This window comes from Orcinus orca, chromosome 17, assembly GCF_937001465.1.
Source record: "Orcinus orca chromosome 17, mOrcOrc1.1, whole genome shotgun sequence".
Taxonomy (NCBI): Eukaryota; Metazoa; Chordata; class Mammalia; order Artiodactyla; family Delphinidae; genus Orcinus; species Orcinus orca.
The window spans coordinates 64,451,827-64,465,322 of NC_064575.1; the positions used below are offsets into that span (position 1 = coordinate 64,451,827).

Genomic DNA, 13,496 nt, shown 5'->3' on the forward strand with positions numbered 1-13,496 from the left:
ACAAAAATAAACAAATAGGACCTAATGAAACTTCAAAGCTTTTGCACAGCAAAGGAAACCATAAACAAAACGAAAAGACAACCCTTAGAATGGGAAAAAGTATGGGCAAATGAATCAACGGACAAAGGATTAATCTCCAAAATATATAAACAGCTCATGCAGCTCAGTATTGGCGCAGTGGTTGAGAGTCAGTCTGCCGATGCAGGGGACACGGGTTCGTGCCCTGGTCCAGGAAAATCCCACATGCCGCAGAGCAGCTAGGCCTGTGAGCCATGGCCGCTGAGCCTGCACATCCGGAGCCTGTGCTCTGCAACTGGAGAGACCACAACAGTGAGAGGCCTGTGTACCACAAAAAAAAAAAAAAAAAAAAAAGAATCCCCAAATGGGCAGTAGACCTAAATAGACATTTCTCCAAAGAAGACATACAGATGGCCAATAAGCACATGAAAAGCTGCTCAACATCACTAATTATTAGAGAAATGCAAACCAAAACTATAATGAGGTGTCACCTCACACCAGTTAGAATGGGCATCATCAGAAAATCTACAAATAGCAAATGCTGGAGAGGGTGTGGAGAAAAGGAAACCCTCTTGCACTGTTGGTGGGAATGTTGATTGATACAGCCACTATGGAGAACAGTATAGATGTTCGTTAAAAAACTAAACATAGAAGTACCATATGATCCAGCAATCCTACTACTGGGCATATACCCAGAGAAAACCATAATTCAAAAAGACACATGCACCCCAATGTTCATTGCAGCACTATTTACAATAGCCAGGTCATGGAAGCAACCTAAATGCCCATCGACAGATGAATGAATAAAGAAGATGTGGTACATATATACAATGGAATATTACTCAGCCATAAAAAGGAACGAAATTGTGTCATTTGTTGAGACGTGGATGGATCTAGAGACTGTCATACAGAGTGAAGTAAGTCAGAGAGAGAAAAACAAATGTCATAAATTAATACATATATGTGGAACCTAGAAGAATGGTACAGATGAACCGGTTTGCAGGGCAGAAGTTGAGACACAGATGTAGAGAACAAACGTATGGACACCAAGAGGGGAAAATGGCGGGGGAGGTGTGTGGTGAATTGAGCGATTGGGATTGACATGTATGCGCTGTTGTGTATAAAATTGATGACTAACAAGATCCTGCTGTATAAAAAAATTTTAAAAATTACAAGCATTTAACAGTTTATTCAACCATGTAGTTTATAGCAGAATACAAATGGTCTTAAATTATTGCATTTTTTTTGGAATGATTATTGTATCAAGAAAATCATACTTCACCAAAACCACAGCATACACTTTCAAACACTGTTTTCAAAGAGTTTCTGATTTTCAACTTAGGAGAGAAAAATAGCCTTTCATGACTGCATCTTTTGCATATAAGATGCATGATAGACTATATTAGGCTCTTCACAAGAACTGCAACATATTCATTCCCTTCTTATGTCACCAAAAGTAAGCACACAGTGTAAATATGAAACAAACAAAAAAGAATAATAATTGTTGCAGGCAATCTTGTTTCAAATATTTTCATCAGTTGCTTCACAGAGCCCATTAAAAAACTCATACTGACTCATGCAGGATTATTTCCCAGGCTCTAAAACACTGCCAAAAGTTTTATGCCACCAGGAAGCCATAGCAATCCAGTTCCAAGGATAGAATAGAAAATGCTGCATACAAAGCATATACCAGACCACCTCAATCTGGTATTAAAGCTAAGGGACCAAACATCCAGGATCTCTGTGGTCAGGCTACGCTCTTTGTCACCCTGGTCACTCAGGAACCTCTGCAGCTTCTTCCTGGCCATTTTCCTGGGCTGAACTGCTGACTATATTCCTTCACCTCCCCTTCCTGCCCAGAGGAAACCCTTGGTGACCTTTAACCTACTTTCTGTCTCTATGAATTTCCCTATTCTAGATATATCATTAACTGGAATTATACAGTATTTGTCCTTTTATGTCCAATTATTTCATTTATAACAATGTTTTCAAGGTTTGTCCATGTCATAGCATGCATCAGGATTTCATACCTTTTTAGGGCTTAATAATATTTTGTTGTATGTATATATCACAATTTGCTTATCCATTTATCTGTTGATGGACACATTTTTTGTTTGTTTGTTTTTACTTTTTGTCTATTGTGAACAATGCTTCATTGAACATTTTTTTGGATCCCTGTTTTCAACTGGGGGAAGTATAAACCTAGGAGTGGAATGGCTAGGTCATATAGCAACTCTATATTTAGTTTTTTGAGGAACAACCTGTTTTCCCATTTTACCTTTCCATCATTTTACATTTCCACCAATAATATACCAAAATTCCGGTTTCTCCACATCCTCATTAACACTCGTTATTTTCATTTTTTAATTTTATTTTCTTATATCCATCTTAGTACATGTGAAGTGATATCTTATTGTGGTTCTGATTTGCATTTCTCTAGTGACTAACGATGTTGAATGTCTTTTCATGTTCTTATAGGCCATTTGTATGTCTTTGGAGAAATGTCTATGCAAGTCCTTTGCCCATCGTTTGTCTTTTTGTTGAGTTTTAAGAGTTCTTTAAATATATTGAATTTTAAATGTTTATCAGCTCTAGGATTTGCAAATATTTTCTCCCATTCTTTAGGCTATCTTTTCAACTCCTTGATAATGTCCTTTAATACACAAAGTGTTTAAATTTTGATAAAGTTCAACTTATTTTTTTGTGGTTGCTGCTGTGCTTTTGGTGTCATATTTAAGAATCCATTGCCAATCCCAAGGTCATGAAGATTTACCCCTAGGTTTTCTTCTAAGATTTTACAGTTTTTAGCACTTATATTGTTGATCCATTTTTAGTCAATTTTTGTATATGAAATAAAGTAGGTGTTCAATGAAATTCTTTTGCACATAGAAATCCAATTGTCCCAGCACCATTTGTGGAAGAGATTATTCTTTCCCATTGAGTGGAGTTGGCATCCTTGTCAAAAAGCAATTGGCCATAGCTCTATGTTTTATTTCTGTACTCTCAGTTCTGTATATACAGTTTTCTGGAGAATGGGTTAATTGCTTTCATGGGAAGATGCAGGGTTATGATAATCTCTCCCTCCCTGCAAAAGAGTTAAGTTCCACTATTTTGAAAGAAAACGAACATTGTCAACATTTTTTTAAAAAAATGCATCTGTTAAACATATGGGAAAGTAATGGAAGGGGGAGGGGGAAGGGGGAGGGAAATATATGATTATGATGGAAAACTCAGAATATTGATCTTCATTATTGAATAAAATAAAATATATATAAATAATGTAAAATAAAATATCTTTTTATTTCTCTTGATTTAGAAAGGAACAGAATAAATCATATTCTGTACTAAGGTTGTCTTTATAAATAAAACAAGACCAGTTAGATAAGCTTTTATTAAATATACATATTTTCTTTTAGCATCTTGGTCTTTGTGTGGATATAGAGCAATAGTTCTTAAATTGTGGTCCTTGAGCAGCAGAAACAGCAACTGGATGCTGGTTAGAAATGCAAATTCTGTGGCTCCAGGCCAGACCTACAGAATCTGAAACTCTGGGAGGAGGCCAAGCAATCTGTGTTTTAACAAAGAGATTTAAACCAGAGTAAAATTTGAGACCCACTAGTAAATAAAGGTAATAGAATGTCCATGACCTCAGATGAATGGCTTCTCTACTTACCTCCTTTAATTTCCCAAAACCAGCACCAGATCAGAGGACCTGAATATATTAAATATTCAACAAATGTTTATTTTGAATAGGCAACTATTACCTAATTAAACCCTGAGTTAGATTCTGGGAACAAGAGAAAGAAAGAAAAGCATCAGCACTCAGGGTGAAACAAACTTGCACAAAAGCCTTCTGAATCACTGATAAGCTGAGGGCTGTAGCAGTTATCCCCAGAGAGTGTCATTAGAACCCAGAAGAGTTTTACTTAGCTGCCTGGGTGGAAGAGGAAAGGATAGTGAAAGCTTACTCAGAGGAAGAGAATCTAAGCTGTTTTTAAGGATGAATAGAAGCTTTAGAGAATGACAGTGGGTGAAGGGTATTTCTTGCAGGGGTAATTGTACATGAAAATATGATACAGCAAGGCTTATGTGAGGATTTGGGAAATAACAAGTCTTTTTCCTTTTGAAGGAGGTATAGTGCACATAGAAGCTGACTGTGCATGGCCGAAATTGAAATTAGAGAGATAATAAGGTCTGGATCATGAAGGGCCTTGACTACCATGCTTAGGTAAGTGGCATTCATTCAGCCTTGCCACCATGCTAGGTAAGTGGCATTCATCCTTGACTACCATGCTTAGGTAAGTGGCATTAGGTAAGTGGTAGGCACTGTGCATCATGGAAACATTTTAAGCCAGAAAGTAAAACAAAGATCCTTAAATTTTAGAATAATGATGTTGACAGCTAATTAGCTGATAACTGGGAAAGGAGTCAGTGAAGAGAGGGAAATGTGTTAGACGTTTATTATGTATTTCTTGCAATAACTTCCTAATACATCTAAAGTGAGACAATAGGTTGAATACATATAAATATGAATGTGTTCAGAGCACAAGTATTTATAGTTTAAAATATGAATTTTCTATTTATAACGTTAGTGATGTCTTCATTGATATGAGGTAAAAACTCTTAAACAATTGTATTAAAGATCTCAGTAAAGAACGTAGTGACTCTATTACAAAGTAATTTTTTTAAGTCAAATGAAAAATACTTGCATAGATGACTTTTTTGGTTTTTCCTCCAAATTTTTAACTTCAAGGTGCATTTGAAATGTATACTTAGGAACATTTACTTAATAATTGGTTTATAGGATATGGTCCTCAGTTTAGGAAAGAAAAAGATTAATCAGTTGGATTCAAAATAGTAATATATAGCTTTAATAGCATGGAATTTTCAATAGACATACCATTTTCTTTCCTCTTATTGTTCATATATTGTCAATTGATTATTTTTAAATTGGGGTCTATGTCTTATTTCCTCATAGAAAAAAATTTTCACAACTAAATAATGCCTCTCCTCTTTCCTCCTTTTATTCTCCCTTCCTAATATTTCTGTCACCCTTATTCAGGGCCTTTAAGTAAAATAAAGATCTTCTTTCCCCTTTTTTTCTTTCTTCCTTTCTAATTGCTTGGGACCTATAGATTCAAGGGACTCATGTACCTAGAACACATTTCCCAGTTTTGTACACAGAGAAACTCCTGTGATAGACAGTTATAGCTCAGGAAGGGTTAGTAGTTATATGTGTCTAGATCTGAGAAGACCAAAAAATATCACCATTAAATTGCAAAAAGAACACTCACTTCTGCTTAAGCAGATAGAATATAATATTTCAGGAAATCTAAACTCTCAAGAAAAGGTTATTATTTAGTAATAAAAGTAGATGAAATATTTAATAAATTTTTATGAAAAATAAAAACTATACTTGGAACTAAACCAAAAGGATGTTATACTGAAACATTGCCTAGTAGACCCACACAAAAATCATTTAATCATCTAGGCCTATGTTTGACTTGCTGTTTATTATTAATTAAATCTCAAAGTCTATGAAGTTACATCTTGACTTGTGGATTTTTGTCTGGTAGAGATGTAAATTGTCTTCTGTCTGATGGAACCAATTACCCCAAAGGTTATAGTTCTGTTGCCTTATTGAACATTAACCAGTTTGTATCTTACCATGTCCTTTCTCAGCAGAAGGAGCTAGGAATATCTCTGGAGCCTCTTTTACGGGACACCAGTCTCATTTATGAGAGCTCTGCCCTCATGATCCAATCACTCCCCAAAAGATCTCACCTTCTAATACCATCAACTTTGGGAGTTAAGGTGCAATGTATGAATTTGGGGAGAACACACTCAGACCTTAGAATAGAGTCTATAAATATTCAGATATGGCTTTTGTGGTGTGTCAACTTGCCTAGGATAAACTACATTCTCCAGAATTGCCTTTCTAGTATGTTTCCAGATATGGTGGGCTACAGAGATATTCTTCCTGAGAGCTGGAGGACAAAAAAGAAGCAGCAACTGTTTTCCAGCATGAATCTGTATTCTTCCAGTTACCCAATCAAATCCTATCCTAGGTGCTTCTATGAAGAGATTTGGCAGATGTAAAGTTCCTGATCAGTTTTACTTTAATTTAGGGAGATTACTTTGGGTGGGCCCACAAGTTAAGTATTCTGTAGGAAGGCCTTAAAAAGGGTCTAAGCTTTCCCTGAGGACACACCCTGAGCTCTATTGGGTTCCAACCTACTTTTAACCATTCTTTCCTAACTGCCTGTCACAAAAACCTTTGGCTCATGCTGTGGGTGCCAACCTGCTTGTGATGTTCCCTTCCTGACTTTCTGACCTTTGGGATATCAGATTTGCTTAAGCAGTCCTCATAATTTGTAAAACAGTTCCTTGGAATAAAACAAAAAAATCAATAAATGTGTTCGGGAGGAGCGGTATATCCATATATCTTACTTATTCTGCTTACCTGGTTGAACCCTGAGTGATAAACCTCATTAATAAGTTAAGTAAACCTTTGCTATGTTTATTCTATATTTGTATGAGATTCACACTTTTCAACTTTTAAAAACTTTTACTTTGACAAGATAAATAGTGAAGATCAGCAGTAGTTCCTTTGGGCTCTGCTTGGATTCATAAAGTAAAAAAACAAATATTGTGTCTATTTGAAACAAGTTTCTCTTCATGGTTCTGAAGTAATTCACATTGAGTTGTTACCATGACACTATTAAGGAAGCATCTTAAATAATAATAATTATTATTTTTTTTATTATATTATTTAGAAATAATATTGTTTAGAAAGTAGGTTACCTAATTTCTTCTTTAGCATATAGGATCCGGTTCAATTTGGGGAATAACTTTGCCAGAATGTTTCAAACAAGATACTCTAGAGCTGGAATGCTTACTGACAGTCACTTATTTTGCTTATAACCCACTCCATCTGACTGGTTTAGCCAGGTTTAACAGAGACAGGAAAAATACAAAGGATGATGACCAGGTAAGCTACTCTGGTCAAATGCTGCATCCTATCAGTCAGTTAAAATCAACAAGATGGAATGGCAAGTAAGAAGAAACTCTGGGAAAGGCCAACCGTTTCTATTAAGTGTTTCTGTCAATTGAGTCAAAAACATGACTCAAGATGACTTTTGGCAGCTGGAGGGACAGAAAAGATTGTTACTTTTTCCAAATGAGCCCTTGGAGAGTTGCATCTGGTGAACAAGCATACTTTTAAAATAGCCCTTGAGATTAGAAAAGGATGGGTAAAGTAGGGATGTTAATTAGAAATTGGAGGAAATGAAAATGAGTAAGAAAAGGGGGGGTGGAAATAATGCAGATGAAAAGAGAAAAAATGACAGGGAAAAAATTCTCTTTCAGATCACTGCCCTATACCACAAAGAGGAAAGCAACCAGCCTGTGGGATTTTCTGTTGGTGACTCAACAGTGGCATAATTAGTTGTAGCTCAGTTAGGGGCATGGTTTATGAGCCAACTAGGGCTCTCTACTAGACAGGGAGGGTGCAAAGGGGGAGAATTGGCGGACCACCACTCCTTGTGACTGAAAGAGGAAGGATGTAGTCTGTTTGCACTTATCCTGCATTTCATCAATTCAACTTGTGATGTTTTCATTCACTTAAAAAAAAAAATGATGAAGTGCTCCCCAATGGGTGTGTTTCAGTTTCTAAACAATAAAGATGTCTGTTTTTTTGGTGATGCTAGAAGAGTACGTTTTCACCAACCGCTTTTTCCACATTACACAGGGACGGTATCCAATATCCAAGTGGGTGGCTCCCTGAAAAGGACCAATTTTGGAAACACCCACCTAGAAAAACATTTTAGATTTTTATGGTTCCTTTCATCCAAAGATCTCAAGGGATTACCAAGCAAAATATGAGATCCTTGACAACATTTCAAGGTGGTAGGAGACAAGAGTTGCTGACATCCCTTGGCAGATGAAAAAACAGTGGGCAAAATGAGGGTACTATGAGGCAGAAAATAACAACAGAACCAAGAATCCTATGCCTCAAACTACTACTGCTGCCTCTGAAACTTTTGTATACCTCTGTCATAACATAGTCTCGGTGTCATAATGTACAAAGTAATTCCCCTTTATTAAAGTACCGCCATTACCTATGTGTCAGTGTGTATCATAACTTCCTGAATGAGGCACACAGTTTCAAGGTCAGGGGTAATTTCCAATATGTATGTTATATAAGTCTGAATATTTAGTAATTTTTTACCTTTAATAACCATAAGATTCCTTTGGTTGCTATAAATTTACTTGTGTGATTAACAGGCAATTTGGAAGGTTAATTATGCATGTGAGAATTATAGGGTTTTATGTCACTATAAACTGTACTTTCAGTAGAATATGCCATTTGGCTTTACTTTGCCAGTGGATTATTTTAGTTTGATGAATGGGAAGGGAAGAAGATTAGCAAATACATCCGTTTATGTCCCTGAAATAGTTATGCTTTATTTTAAAAGTGAATTTTCTTCATTTCCACATAAACCTTTTTGCATTTCACTACACTGTTGACTATAATTCAAGTTGACTATAAGCTTGAGAGTTTTCCCAGGAATAGGTTAAATCAATTAGCATTGGTCTTATCCAGTCTCTGAAAATGCAAAACGTATCTTCAGAATATTAAGTATACTTCCTTTAAGTTCCAGAGCTCAAATTCAAAATATACCCCTCATGACCTAAAAAATATATCATCAAATGAGCTGCAAAGAAAGGTCTTTTTTGTAATATTAGGAAAAATGTTTGCCAAATGAGTCTCTGTTCCATGTCTCAGAAAATTCCTCATATACATATTTCAATATATTTAAAATGCTGAATCTAGAATTGGAGACTGTTAAAGGGCTCATATTTATTTTCTTGAATGTCAAAATGTAGCCAGTGCCAAAAAGCCTCTGGGTGTATGTACAAAATTTGTAAAAATACATAAAAACCTACTGAACCAAAACCACAGTGGAACTCACAATAACTTTCCAGACAGCATAATTTACCACTTAGTCACTGGGGAATGCCAATCTCAAAAGATACGTTTTACACCAGGCCAAGAAGATCAACAAAAATAAACCCTTCTTGGACTAGGAAAAAACGGAAAGTCCCATTCCAATGGCCTTAAAACAATACTAATATTAATGATAATCATAAATTAACTGTCTATTTTGGTGTGCCAACATTTAGTTGAATGATTTTTCTAAACATTGTGCCTTTTGAAATGATAATGAATAATTAAGACTCTTAGAGTATGTGGTATTAAAGCATTTTCTATTTGTTGTACATTGAGCTCTCTATTTTTTTTTTTTAGGCAGGTTTCATATTAGATTAGCAGAGAAGCTGAATTAGATGTGTTTAGCCACAAGAGATAATTATAGTGAGTTTCTGACCTCTCTTATCCCTCTGTAGTCTGAACCCAGGTAAGGAGTACAGAAAGTCCCATCTACTCTATCTCCAGCACAGATCCTAACTTGGCTACCTCTGTCTCCTTCTGCACTGCCCTCCTTCAGACTGGAGGGATCTCTTGCATGGGCAGCTCTAGCAGCCTCTCTTCTGCTTCTGCTTGTCTTTACGTTCCTGCTTCACCACAGCAATTTCTCAACTTGGTCTCTCCTCAGCAGTTCGATTTGTCTTTTAAGAAATGGTCATCAGACCACTTCATCCTCTAGCTTATAATTTCCGGTAGCTTCTCATTGCACTTAGGATAAAATCCAGTGCCTACAAGAATCTATATTACAATGTGTGTAGCACCTGCCTCTTTCTCTATTGAGCATATGTATATACAACCTGCAGGACTGCAGTATAACAATGAAATGCTGAAGTTAAGATGAGTTGTTAGTTTGTTAGACTTCTGTTCTTTAAATGTACTATACACATATATAAATCTAATAAACTGTATTGTCAATGTGGATTTCAGGTGGCTTACTAAGAGAGAGGAGTTACCTTGTTTTAAAAGATAAAACATGGAAAGTTATATGAGGTATGTTGTGCATAAATCTGAAATTCTGGATGTTGCCATTTCACTTACTACGTCATTTCGTGCCTTTCCTCTGCCACACCAAATATAGAATGTTCATGTAAATAATTTATAAAAGTCTATTCTTGGGGAGCCTAGGGCAGCTAAAACAAAAATAAAATAGATAACAGAGTAAAGTATATCAGAGGATTACCATGACATATTACAAGAACTCAAAGGAGTTCTAATTTGTTCTAGGTTCTAGTTTGTTTTTGCCAGATGTGTGGTCCTAGAGAAAAATAATGTCTTAGACTCTATTCCTTTGTCTGTAAGATGTAGTAATGAAGATTTCTGTGTTCTTCACGAATGTACTGTTGAAATGTGATGCATGAATGTGTAGTGAATGGCAGTTTGACAGTCAACTCTCTTTTTTTCCCCCATTCCTATTACTCTTATCCTTCTCTGCACTGTTAAAATGGTAGGAATATTAGCCTTGGGGTCCTGAGTAGGGCATCCAAGTATCACTTAGAACAAAGAACTCAACTGAGAAGCTAAATGGATTTTGAAATTCATAAACACAACTGTCTAAAAGCCAAAGAGTTATTTACATGTTAGACCCCAGGCATTTATTATGGGGACAGTTTTCAGTTTGTGGTTTTGAATTACAAAATAGGCTTGTCTTGGAAGAACAGGAGGCAGAGCCTAGAAGACTAAACAAAGTCTATGAAACAAGCACAGAGTGAAGGAGAACTGAGGATGGTATCCAAAGAGCAGCTTCCCTGCTACACAGGGAATAGCTAAACACACACAGACCTCTGGAAAAAGAAGGAGTTTGGAGAATATTTGAAGGTAATAATTTAAGGTTTCGATGCTCTCTGGATTCCTGAAAAGAGCGCCAGATCCCCTCTTTTGAGTCTTGACCTGTTGAAGTGGAGAGAAAGGAAAATAGGATAGAAATACCCAGAAAGGATTGGCAAAATCCCAGTAGAGAAAATTTATACCTTACATCACAGGAAACATCTAAGGAAATTTCAAGCTTTTTGAAATTCTTTACTTGGAGAGGTGCCTGAAATCAAGACACACCTGGAGAGAGATGAAAAACTGGTCAAAGAGGTGTTTCCATGGATGAACCTAAGGACACACCTTACAAAGTCCAGTGGGGCTAACAGTGGTAGGGAGGGCAAATGAGATCACACAACTCCCAAGGGGTGAGGAGAGGCAGAAGCACACTCACAGGGTCTTCTTTAGACTGAATGAACTTTGGCCAGGAGTTGGGACAGGTGGAGAGACCACATGACCAGAGACCACAGGGACTAGGGAAAGTAGTTGTGGATGTCAGTCTACAGAGCGCCAGAATCAGACAGAACAAGAAATACCATAGCAGAGGGAAGTCCAGACAATGGCATTTATGTCAGACTCCCTCAGGAGGGAGATTGTTGGCAAACCAGAAGTGACTTCGTTTTCTAGAATTTTCTAGATTAAGCAGGTTACATTGTGAAAATGGGAGTTCCACAACCTCGTTAAGTTCACTTACTAAAAAATAAAGACAAAATCAACTTAAATAGGGCTTCCCTGGTGGCGCAGTTGTTGAGAGTCCACCTGCCGATGCAGGGGGACACGGGTTCGTGCCCTGGTCCGGGAAGATCCTACATGCCGCGGAGCGGCTGGGCCTGTGAGCCATGGCCGCTGAGCCTGTGCGTCCGGAGCCTGTGCTCCACAATGCGAGAGGCCGCAACAGTGAGAGGCCCGTGTACCGCAAAAAAAAAAAAAAAAAAAAAAAAATCAACTTAAATAAGTACACATCTGAATTGTGACTGCAAAATATCTAGTCTCTTATAAATAAGCATCAAGGTATCTAGCAGATGGAATTTGAATTTATTCTTGTTGCTGTTGTTGTTGTTACTGAGATAATGGATCACTGAAAACTTACGGGCTGCTGCCACTTCTAGCATCAAAGATGACAGATCTCTGCAGAGCAGTATGCCCATCCCTGAGACTGTTGATCAGGATGGCAGCAAATTACGTGGACCATCTCTTCTTCAATATATGTAGCTAGAACAGAAAACCAACTCTTTTAATTTCTTTTTTTTCTTCCTTTTCATAGGGAGAATTTAAGGGAATGTGATAGCTTCTATGAGAGAAAACACAACCTTTCATATAATAGTGATGCATAAAGGTATCCCTTAATGTGAACATAAAGGCTTGTGACATTCTGGAGCTGTTGAAGCTGTTGAAGGAGAATCTGATATTACAAAGGAAATATTGCAACTTACTGCCTGGGAGAGTAACAAATATTAAGGGATAGTCGAATTATGTATGTCTTCTTTAACTACGTGAAATCTTATGAATGTATTTAAAATGAGGTTACAAAAAATTGAATCAGAAACATTAACTATGCAGCATAATCCATTAACTCAAGATTGTCTGTAATAAGATACTAAATACACTCAAGAGACTTACTCTTATACACTGGTGCTAATTAAAAGTATGATTCTATTTCTCAGTCACAGAGAGGGAATCCTTTATTCCACTAACTTTACAAATTCTTAGACTCATTAAGACTTACTATAGGTACCCTGAAAAATCACTCAGCCTTCCCTCTGACTATGTGAAAAGCAGGGCAATGAAAAAGAAAATCATATCACTTGATTATATGCCAAGCGTAGAATTGTCAGGATTCTATGGAAAAATGGGGGGGTTTAGAAAATGAAAAGGGGATTTATATTTTTATTTTCCAAATGTTTGAAACATTGTTGTCTTGAACCAAATACACTCTGATACGAAATGTAAACTAAATAAAATGACTGTTCAGGAAACAATGCCAATAGCTAAAGGATCGTAATTGCATGGGGAGAATTTTCAATGCTCTAGAAATATGTTTCAAATATTCTGCCAACATATGTTTCAGTTGCCAAGTCTTATAAAAATATAGTCTTCCCTGAATATTTTGAAATATATTTGTAATAGCTATATTCAGTAAAACCTCATTTATCTGACAACAGCTCGTTCAAAATAGAGTAATTTGAAGAACTACTATGCTATAGTTGGAGAGATAGAGTTTTTCTGTTAATATTCATCATATATTTTGAAATAAAGTTTCAAGGTTACAGAAGTATATGTAAGGAAATCAGATGGCTACTCACCAGTTGTGAAACTATGCTATGCTTCTCCATATGCAAACATCACAAAGATCGGGACATTTTCCCTATACATTTAAATGGCTTCACAGTAAAGCCCAATCAACCATGACTGAAATAGTCACAAGGTGGTCCATTTGTTCTCAAGGTCACTAAAATAAATAGGCTGACCCTGACATTTCTACTTAAATAAGAAAAAGCAGCCTGACTTAGGACTATATAATGGAGGAAAAAAATCCTTATAAATATTGCTCTATATTGTTAATAACATTAAACTTTTACTTTAGTATCTTCCCCAAGACCACAAACAAATATATTTAAAATATTATTTTATAACCAGGACATGGAAGCAACCTAAGTGTCCATTGACTGATGAATGTATAAAG

General features: G+C 36.4%; 1 pseudogene; it reads right to left on the bottom strand.

Moving 5' to 3' along the window:
- Positions 1–1,351: 1,351 nt before the first annotated feature.
- Positions 1,352–1,826, bottom strand: LOC101279695 (vesicle transport protein SFT2A-like; annotated as a pseudogene).
- Positions 1,827–13,496: the final 11,670 nt, after the last annotated feature.